The sequence below is a fragment of the Rutidosis leptorrhynchoides genome, chromosome 10, assembly GCF_046630445.1.
Source record: "Rutidosis leptorrhynchoides isolate AG116_Rl617_1_P2 chromosome 10, CSIRO_AGI_Rlap_v1, whole genome shotgun sequence".
Classification (NCBI taxonomy): Eukaryota; Viridiplantae; Streptophyta; class Magnoliopsida; order Asterales; family Asteraceae; genus Rutidosis; species Rutidosis leptorrhynchoides.
This window is the reverse complement of record NC_092342.1, coordinates 41,289,285-41,301,053: the sequence shown is the minus strand read 5'-3', so window position 1 is coordinate 41,301,053 and position 11,769 is coordinate 41,289,285.

Here is an 11,769-nt window from a genome sequence, read left to right as displayed (position 1 = left end):
TAGTTTATCTCTTCATTTTATGTACTTTAAAGTTGTGATGTTGTTAATTTGGTCAAGTATTACTAGTTAATCTTGATCTCATATTTCTTGGAACTAAAAGTTAACTTTATAAGTTTAAGAACATGGAAGTATAACTTTCTAGTTATAACTTCATATACTTATGTTGGATCTAAGTTTATATAACTTATGGTCTTCTAATTTTGTTGTAAATAAGAGCTTACAAGCTTACATACATTTTTCAAGTTGAAAATCTAAGTTTCATAACTTATGATTTTTGTTAAAGTAAAGATCCAAGTCTTATAACTTAGGGTTTAACTTAAGAACTTTAGATCTAGACTTTTGGGTCGAGGATCTTCAAGATCTTACTAAGAACTATGTTCTACAACTTAAGATCTTGTTTATTTAGTTTACTTTCAAGTTTGTAGCTTAATATTACTAGTAGAACTCATGTATGTGTCGGATCTAAGATCTTGATGTAACTTTGGTTCATCAAACTACATACAACTCTTAAGTGAGTTGTGCTACATATCTTAGACTTACACTAGTGTTATGATGGTCAAAACTTGGTTAAGATGATGCAAACACATCAACGAGTTGTACACTTGAAGCTATACGCATCAAGGATGAGAACCGAGATGAGCATCAAGCACCAAGAACCCACCGGAACACCTTTACTTACTGTTTCTGGAACTTATTAGAATACTTGGGCTACTGGAAAGTTGATTTTCAGGTATTTCGGTTCGAGTAGATTATTTTCCGTTTAGACCTCGTCTTAATCCGAGTTACGGTTTAGGATCTATGGCCTCCCGAAAGTCACTACACCCTATTAACGTTGTGCTGAAAATTCTGACCTACTCGCACTTAAACCGTCACCACGGTCAAACGAAGCCATGGCCACTGGTCTCACCTCATTTCAGTTTGTATAGAGGTCATGGCGACTGAACGAATCAGCCTTTATTTCAAACCTAGTCTTGACTTAAAACTTAATTTACACTTTTTTTTTAATGATGAATGATGATGGTACTTAAGACCTAATTTACATACTTTTAAACCTTTGGGAACAATTTACTGACTTAGTAACTTTTGACTTAGGTTGAGGACCTTCCGGACCAACCACTTGCTTATTATTCCCGCGTATCGACTTTTACTACTTTCCACTGTGAGTTATAGCATACCTTTTTACTTTAACTATTTTGGGAACTGAGAATACATGCGCATTTTACGTTTTACATACTAGGCACGAGTACTTAAAATTATTATATGTGTGGGTTATACAATGGAGTAAACTTTCCCCTTAGCTCGGTAACGTTTAGTCATTGGTCTTTGAACCGGTGAACGCGAATCTTAGATATGGATTCATAGGGTTTGACATCCCCACTCGGGCTAGTATCGCTAGCATTTAACGGGTGTTTAATACTTCATAAACTTACGCACTCGCCAAGTGTACTTTTAGGGGGTGTTATTTACGTTAAGTTAGTTACCAAGTGCCCACGGTTATACATATACTTTTCATACTGTTTTGAAACACTGAAATCTCGTGGCCTACCTTACATTACTGTTATACTTAAACTATAGCTCACCAACCTTTGTGTTGACGTTTTTAAGCGTGTTTTTTTCTCAGGTGCTTAAGGTTTGTTTGCTTCCGCTGTACTAGTCATGCTTTGTAGACACCCGCTGCACTTATTAGAGATGTCACCGCATAAAACGTTTAATTTGCATTCAAACAATGTTATTTTTGAAACAATGTATTTGTAACGACCTATGGGTCACGTACTATTATTCTTGCTTGCTATTCGTAGAAGCATACTTTCGGATGTTAAACATTTGACGTTGGTTAAAACGTCACCTTTTATCATGAATGCAAACTCTTTTGAAACAGCATATAGTATTTGACCTTGTAATGATCCTGTTGTTGATGATTCGTACACGATGGTTTTGTACGGGGCATCACATTTGGTATCAGAGCATTGGTTATAGGGAATTAGGTTGCATTAGTGAGTCTAGACCGGACGGAGTAAGATTCACTAATAGGACTAATCTATATATATATATATATATATATATATATATATATATATATATATATATATATATATATATATATATATATATATATATACTTGCTAGTTTACTTGTTTCTGAGGAACTTACTGCATGTTGCTGCTTACTTTTACTACTATATGCCGTATACTGTTACTTGCTTTCACTACTGCATGCTATTATCTACTTCCTATTGCATGATACTTGTCGTTATTGCCATGCTACTACCGCTATAGATGATCTAGACTGTCATAGTTACCTTGCCTAATACGTGCTTGCTATATGACTTCCTGACATGGAAAGATTTATTTTTCTTTGTTCAGATGTCGGATATTCCACCTGTTATCATTTTGGAGAGCGACTCAGACTCATCCGCCACCTCGCCTGCCATTATTGCCGATCCTCAGATCCCGTCGTCGACACCCTCCAGTAACTCTGGCGCTTCATCCTCTGGAGCCAGTAGCCATGCACCCAACCCAGTGGTCACCTCTGACGGAGCCGAGGACCTACAGGAGATTCCAGCTCCACTTGTCCCAGGACCCTCGGAGCCACAGCACCATTCCGGTGGTATTGTGATTCCCGCGGAACTTGGGGAAGGTCCGTTCCATAATGAGCATAACCATTGGTGCCGACGCCTTCCTGATGGATGTCTCGTGCCGATCCCGCCTTTTAGATACCGACTGATGATGGCTGGCCGAGAAGAGCCACCCATGCAGCCACCCCCAGATGATTCCGACGACTCATCATCCGATGACTCATCCTCTGATGACTCCAGTGATGAGGATTCCGACGAGGATCCCGAGGAAGCACCCGTGCAGCCACCCTCTACCCCGTCGAAGAAGCGGTATCGTTTCAACGGTATTGTTATTCCTGGGGTTAACGGAGGGAGATCTTCCGTTAACGTACATGGACTGAGGACTAGAGTTACCGCCCGTAAGAGGCTTGTGCCGTATCCTGCTGATCCATTCATACGTAAGGCTCCCCGATATGCAGCATCTACTTCTGGTGCTGGACCGTCTGCACCACCTGCACCACCAGCACCACCTGCACCATCAGCACCACCTGTCCCACCATCTCCCTCTGTCGAGGAACTGACGAGGGAAGTGGAGATCCTCCGTGCTTGGGTCACTGAGCTCGAGGACCAGATATCCCACGTAATGGACATCCTACACCCACCATCACCATAGGACATTTGTATTAGATTTCATTATGTAATCTCATTTGTAGTTTCATGTATTACTTATGAATTGTACGAACCTATGTGGATGTATGCAACTTATTATTAATGAATGGAACTTTGGGTTGTTTAATTTTTGTACGATGTTCCATTTACGTTACTGTATGATGATTTTGTGGTATCTATATCTAGTTGCATTACTTAATTAACATGTGATGTGTTAATTCCATGTTGGTAACTATATACTGCATTATTATTATTATTTGAATACTAGATTTTGACTTGAGTCAAAATTTTTGTTTAGAACATCAATGGCCAACGAAAGATCAACGCACACAGCAGCACATATCGAAGAAATGATCACTGAACGAGTAGCCGCAGCTTTAGCGAAAACCCCCAAGCTCCACCAGTTAACCAGCCCATTCATAATGGGTGTACTTATAAGGAATTCCAAAGCTGCAAGCCCCACAACTTTAGTGGTACTGAGGGACCAATTGGTCTCACTAGGTGGTTTGAGAAATTAGAATCAGTGTTTCGTGTAAGCAACTGCTCAGAGACGAACAAAACAAAGTATGCCTCATGTACGCTATCGGACGGTGCACTAACTTGGTGGAACACGCTGGCTCAAGCCAAGGGTATTGACGAGGCATATGCTACGCCGTGGGAAGAATTCAAGGGGGCCATGATTGAAGAGTACTATCCCCGAACAGAGATCCAGAAAATGGAGACCGAGTTTTGGCAGTTGAAGGTTGTGGGAAACGATCTCGATGGTTACAACTGTAGGTATCTGGAATTAGCTCTAATGTGTCCAACGATGGTTACCCCGGAGTTTAAGGGGATGGAAAGGTACTTGTGGGGACTTCCTAAGACCATTAAGGGAAATGTCACCTCTTCAAAGCCAGCTGATGTCCCAGAAGCAATGCGCATGGCGCACACCTTAATGAACCAAATTATCAGCGATGAACCGGAAAAGGTAAAATCCGAATCGGGGGTTAGCAGTGAGAAGCGTAAGTGGGACAACAACAAGGGGAGAGCCTATGATCAAATCCCCGCTAAGAGGCATAATGATGGAAGTAACCCCAATCCGAACACCAACTCGAACCCCAACTACAAGGGCAGTCTGCCACAGTGCAAGAGGTGCTACAAGCACCATACCGGGTACTGTAACATTGTTTGTGAAAAATGCAAAAGGACCGGGCATATTGGCAGAGACTGCAAGATCACAACCATGACTGGGAAGCCGAACCCCTTTGGACCAAGAAAGTGTTATGAATGCGGACAAACGGGCCACTTCAGAAATGAGTGTCCCAACAAGCGAAAGGACGGCGGACCACCGCGTGGCAGAGCTTTCAACATAAATGTAAGGGATGCCCGTGAGAACCCCGACTTGGTCACAGGTATATTCACTATCAACAATCTATTAGCTTCTGTTCTGTTTGATACTGGTGCCGATAGAAGTTATGTATGTAGACACTTTTGCTCTAAGATAAATTGGTCGTTAGTTCCTTTAAAGGAGAGTATGCTTGTAGAGGTAGCCAATGGAAAACTTGAGAAAGTTAACCAAATTAGCCGAGGAGCTATTATCAACATAGCTGGTATGAATTTCGAGATTGACTTAATACCCATTAAGTTGGGAAGCTTTGATGTTATTGTTGGTATGGATTGGTTGACCAAGATAAGGGCCGACATTATCTGTGGAGATAAAGCTCTTCGTATACCACACGGAGATGGTGAGCTACTGATTATTTACGGAGAGAGATGTAGCTCGAAACTAAATCTCATTAGTTGCATGAAAGCGCAAAAGATCATGAAGAAAGGACGTCTTGCTGTTTTGGCACATGTGAAAACATTAGAAACCGAGGTGAAGAGCGTGGATGATGTAAGAATTGTGATCGAATTTCCTGACGTCTTTCCAGAGGAATTGCCTGGATTACCTCCATCAAGAGCAGTGGAGTTTCAAATCGATTTAGTACCAGGAGCTGCACCTGTAGCTTGCGCACCTTATCGACTCGCACCTTCTGAGATGCAAGAATTGCAGAGTCAACTACAGGAACTGCTTGACCGTAGATTTATCCAACCAAGTTTCTCGCCTTGAGGCGCACCTGTTTTGTTTGTGAAGAAGAAGGACGGATCCTTCCGCATTTGTATCGACTACCATAAACTCAACAAATTAACGATTAAGAATTGGTATCTTCTTCCCAGAATTGACGATCTTTTTGATCACCTGCAAGGATCGAGCATTTACTCTAAGATCTATTTGCGATCTGGTTATCACCAGTTAAGGGTGAAAGAGAGCGATGTGATGAAGACTGCATTCAGGACTTGTTATGGTCATTATGAGTTTCTCGTGATGCCATTCGGTTTAACCAATGCACCTGCTGTATTTATGGACCTCATGAATCGTGTCTGCAAGCCATACCTGGATAAGTTCGTTATCGTCTTCATAGATGATATCCTCATCTACTCCAAAAGCGAAGAAGAACATGAACAACATATTCGTCTAGTGCTTGAACTCTTGAGACAAGAGCAACTTTACTCCAAATTCTCCAAGTGTAAGTTTTGGTTGAAGGAAGTCCAATTTCTGGGTCATGTTGTGAGTGATCAAGGTATCAAAGTTAATCTCGCAAAGATTGAAGCTATCAGCAAGTAGGAGACCCCCACTACTCCAACTCACATCCGCCAATTTTTAGGCCTCGCCGGTTACTACCGAAGATTTATTAAAGGTTTCTCTCTGATTGCGCGTCCTTTGACCGCGCTGACTCACAAAGGGAAGAAGTTCATTTGGGAACCCGAACATGAATCAGCATTTCAAACCTTGAAAAAGAATTTAACCACCGCACCTATCTTATCACTTCCTGAAGGCAGTGACGATTTCGTCGTTTATTGCGATGCTTCGAAAAGTGGTTTTGGTTGTGTACTGATGCAACGAACAAAGGTTATCGATTACGCCACTCGTCAACTGAAGATTCACGAGCGAAATTACACTACGCACGATCTCGAGCTTGGAGCCGTTGTCTTTGCATTAAAACTGTGGAGACAATACCTTTATGGAACAAAGAGCACTATTTTCACCGATCATAAAAGCCTCCAACACATCTTTAATCAGAAGCAACTGAATATGAGACATCATCGATGGATCGAGATACTGAACGACTATGATTGTGAACTTCGTTATCATCCTGGCAAGGCCAATGTCGTAGCTGACGCTTTGAGCCGAAAGGAGAGGATGGCACATCTTCGTGTTCGGGCACTGAACATCACCATTCATTCGAACCTCAATAGCCAGATCCAAGCAGCCCAAGATGAGGCTCTCAAGGAGGAGAATATATCTCATGAATACTTGAACATTCTCATTTCTCGATTTGAAGTTAAGGAGACTGGACTCCGATGCTATGCCGGAAGAATTTGGGTACCTCGTTATGGAGACCTACGGAACCTTATACTAGATGAAGCTCACAAGTCGAGATATTCGATTCATCTAGGAGCCGGTAAAATGTACCACGATCTTAAGGAACAGTATTGGTGGCCAAATCTTAAGAAGGACGTTGTGTGACGATCGCTCCAAATCCATATGGACAAACACGTCATTCATCGATTTCATTGCGAGGTATTTGACCTCTATATGATACGTTTTGTAAACATTGCATTCTTTTGAAAAGGCATACCATAAATGAATATTTAAATCAAAGGTTTTCGACATCTGATAATTTCTACATATAGACAATCACCGTAAATAATAGTTTACAATAGTACTTCCGTTGACAATGCAGTCAAAATAAGATACATTGTGATGATTTGGTGAATGCAATGTTTCCTTGAAAAATATACAAAGTAAGACTCCATGCACATAGCTTGTATAACATATAAGCAAATAGCGGAAGACTTCTAGGGAACCTGAGAATAAACATGCTAACAAGTGTCAACACAAAGGTTGGTGAGTTCATAGTTTTAATGTTTTGCATAATCTGTACATAAAGGTGAATCACAAGATTTCAATTGTTTCATCCAGAAACGTTTATCAAAATATTCTACAAGATTGAGCACCCTGGTAACTAAGCTTTAACATTATAATAAGTACCCCTGTTTTAACATACATGCAGCCAACATGTACAATAGACACAAACCAACGTGTACTAAACTCAAATAGCATACGTATGTTTTATAGTTCAGGCTAGGGTTTCTATACCTGGAACAGACAGGGATGTCAAGCCCTATGGATCCATATATAACTACTCGCGCCCACCAGTTCTTATAACCGACAGTTACTAGTTACCAAAGCTAAGGGATTTTCGGTTTAAACTCTGTGTAGAATTTAGTATGTACTTGTATCCTTTGCGTTTAAAATAAAGTGCATGTATTCTCAGCTCAAAAATATATATTGCAAAAGCATTTAAAAAGGGAGCAAATGAAACTCACTTTAGCAGCACATAAGGTCATTTACCAAAAAGTGACCGAAACTCGGAATGCAAAATTAACCGTAGATCTCAACCTATAGAACATATGTTGGTCAATACATGTCTAATAAGCTAGGTTGGGTCATAGTGTATCACAATCCTAATGCTCGAGATTGACATACAAAAGTTATCAAAAGTCATTTCAAAAAGTCAACCTGACCCAATATGATCTTTTAAAATCCATACTATAGTTTGAATGATCATGGTAATCGAAAATAGTTTAACATTTCACATGGTTTCCCAATACTTGAATAATTAGACTATAGTTTTATAAAGCTTTAAAATATGATAAAACAGTCAATTTTGACAATTGTTCAACAAATCGAGACGTGCCTTATATAGAAATTCATTTACTCGATTAGTAATATATGAAAATCCAAATTATCAATCTTATAAACAAGTTGTTTAAATACCAATTACAGATTCAAAAGCAATTTCAATTAATGTTAATCATAATTCAGTTGTCCATATCTTTTAATTCGTTCATCAAAATTACGCGATCTCTAAATGAAAAGTTATTGATTTTTCGCCAGCTTTCCAAAAACATGCATATCATATACCTTATATCAGTAATATATGAATTAAATTCATGATCTATCATAAACTATTTAACGACAAAATTAATCATACTAGCATGCATAATCCTATATACTCGAGCACTAGTCAGGGATACACTATTAATATATAATAGATAAAATATAAATGCTTACGTATCAATATTGTGATTCAATATTGTAGGAAAGTACGTAGACGCAACGGAGATGATAAATACTAGTTTGACTCACGAGCAAAACCCTTAAACAATACCCAAAACCTCCTTAGTAATAACCCATAGTTTCCTTAGCTCTATCCAGCTTGAAAACCCATTTTGAAAGTGACACGCTCATGACCTCGTCGTAGTATTTTAAGTGATATAATTAATAATAAAATAATAATAATAATAATAATAATAATAATAATAATAATAATAATAATAATAATAATAATAATAATAATAATAATAATAATAATAATAATACAGAGAGTGTAATATGTATGTGTGTGAAAAACATTCGCAGAAAACTGGAGAATTTATAGTACATTTGCTGAAATTGAACCCCATGCGATCGCATGGGTTTTATGCCTATTTCTCATGCGATCGCATGGCCCCAAAATCCAGCTCACAATTTTTTGTTGTTTTGTTTGTCGACATATTTAAATATAATATATAATATATATAATTTAAATAATTAATTATATATTATATTAAATTCATGTGCATAGTTGACTTGTAATTTTCGTTCCGATGACTCGTACGTTGTCACTCGACTTATGTCCCGGTTCCGATTTCTCGAACGCATTTTCATACGCTTAGAAAACTCGCAATTTACGTTTTGTGACTCGTACATTTGTCAAAATATAGTCTTAAATTATCAATAAACTATATCATTCAAAGTGTATCTTAAACTTTCGAGTGTTTTGGTCATTTACTTTTATAAATCATTGTCTCACTATTTGTTAATATATATATATATATATATAATAACAAGTCATTTTATGACCAAGTTAATATATATTTTCAACATTCATAAACACGTTTTAAATATACGTCGCAAATTATTCATACAATTAATATTCCAACTTATCATATATATTCAAATAAATATTTAAACCAATAAGTTTAATGTACAGTATCAAACAATTAATACATTGTTACGTTTTCAAGTTATAGTATATATATATATATATATATATATATATATATATATAATTGTTCGCGAATTGTCAAGAACAACCGAAAGGTATTTGAATATATGAAAGTAGTTTAAAAATTTTGAGATTCAGTTTTACAGACTTTGCTTATCGTGTCAAAAATGTTAATCATACAAAGATTAAGTTTAAATTTGGTCAGAAATTTTCGGGTCATCACAGTACCTACCCGTTAAAGAAATTTTGTCCCGAAATTTGAGTGAGGTCGTCATGACTAGCAATAAAAATGTTTTCATGACGTATATGTGTTGATAAAAGAGTTTTATCACCGTTGAATAATATGGATAAAACAATCTGATTATTCGAAGCGTATGAGAGAAGTTATCGTAAAAGAGTGAAATGAAGAATAGAGATTCGTCTTAACTCTTGACGTATTAACGATTGATTTCCGTAATTTAAGGAATAGAAAATCTTCATAATCTAAATAAGATTTGACTCTTTGGAATTTAAGGAAATTAAGATTTCTTTTGATTAAATGCGTAATTTGCCTCGATTGCTATGTTTGATATTTTGCTATAAATTGACCTCTTCCGTTTCATTATTTTCATCACTCTTACATCTTCTTCCTCATTTCCTATTTTCAAAAGATTGTGAAAAATGCTTCATCCAGTTCTGATTCTTGATATACTCCTAACTTTTATATCTGTCATTCTTCTTTTTCATCTACCCCCGGAGGAATCTGCTTACTTCTACTTTGCCCTTGGGGTTATAGTGCTTTTAATTCTCCCGTGTCTTTATGTTGCGATAAACATTGATATACACGGTTTGTAATTTATGTTTTGTTATCGGGCTTGATTCTCCCTTATATTTCAAAGTTCCTGCTTCTGTCTTCTATAATTATTATCATCCCCAGTTAATGCTTTCTTTTATTTGCTGCGATTTATACCCCAATTTCTATTTCGGAGTTTTGTCCCTTCGTTTCTTCTTCTTGTGACTAAGCATTGCTTGTAATGGTCCAGAATTCGTAGGTATGGATTTTGAAATGAACATAGTTAATTTTCTAAGAAGAAAATTGTAATGGCACGATTTTGATTTGTCAAATTACCAGAATATCCGGAAAAGTCCGAATCATCAAGAAAATATTTTCTTGATATTCTTAGAGATTAACTAGAATACAAGAGTCGTATGACATAGCACATGATGACGTTATGATCTGTGAATCATCACGTTCCATTTAGAAACTCAGCATGACTTACTTTAATATAATCACGTTGATCAATTGTCATTATATTATACTAACTCATGCTTCAGCTCCCAACTTTAGAAACTAAAATAGTTTCTTTTATGATGTAACACAGATATCATAAGGAGAAAATTGATTTCCGATAAGAATGATTATGGAATTATCTCCAGAAATATGGAGGATATTTATAACGAAAGATATGATGATATCTTAGAATTTCTAATATCAGAGGATGATGAAGAATATTGTTCGCAAGGGTTTAGATTCGGAAGTAAGGTATTCGTTAATGGCTTCAGCAAATACTGAATCATTTGGATTCTTGGAAGGCAGGTTTCGTCCTTGTGATTTATCCACAGCCTCCTTCATACTTTGCTCAATCCGTTTTCTAGTTCCAAACCTTTTCTTTTTCTGAGCTTTGCCAACACACTATTCTTTATCATCAAATTTTTTACTGTTAAGGTCGTTTACAGTTTTTGCTGCTTCATCAGTACTTTTCAAAATTTCGAGAACTAGTTCGCGGTTTAAGGTGTTTTCGAAAACTTCACATCAAAGTACGTAAGTATAGGAGATAGATGTTTTATGTACACATATAACTGTTGGAGTAGACATGCTGCGAGATTTCAAAATACGGATTGCTGATTCACAGTAATTGGCAAGACAATTCTTGTTATAAGATGCAGATGAGTAAATGATGGGGTTTTGATAAATATAATGATTTTTCGGATAGTCAAAGATCAATGAAGTTGTTGGTAAGTTTATTTGTGGTGGAACATAAACGGTTCCCCGGTAATGATGGCGAAAGGGGCAACGTATATATCAAGGTTATAATAAGGCTGTTTCGACTGAAAAATCGAAGTTGACTTGCTGGGGCTGTGACAAAACTGACTACTTTGTAAAGGGATTGCAAAGTTATTTTAGCTAATAAATGCCAAAGGGTCTAACACGGATTTGTGTTAAACTATGACTTTAGTTTCAAGAGTTTTTCAGGTACATAACTGTGGGTAACATGTGGTTGGATCATCATCTTGATGATTCATTATTTGAAGTGTCTTCAGGAATTTCGAAAGGTTTGAACATAGATTGTAATCGTTAATATACATATAATGTTCTAGCACAGGTTTGAAGTCAAAGTATAGATTTGAAAGATTTAGGAATCTAAGAATGAT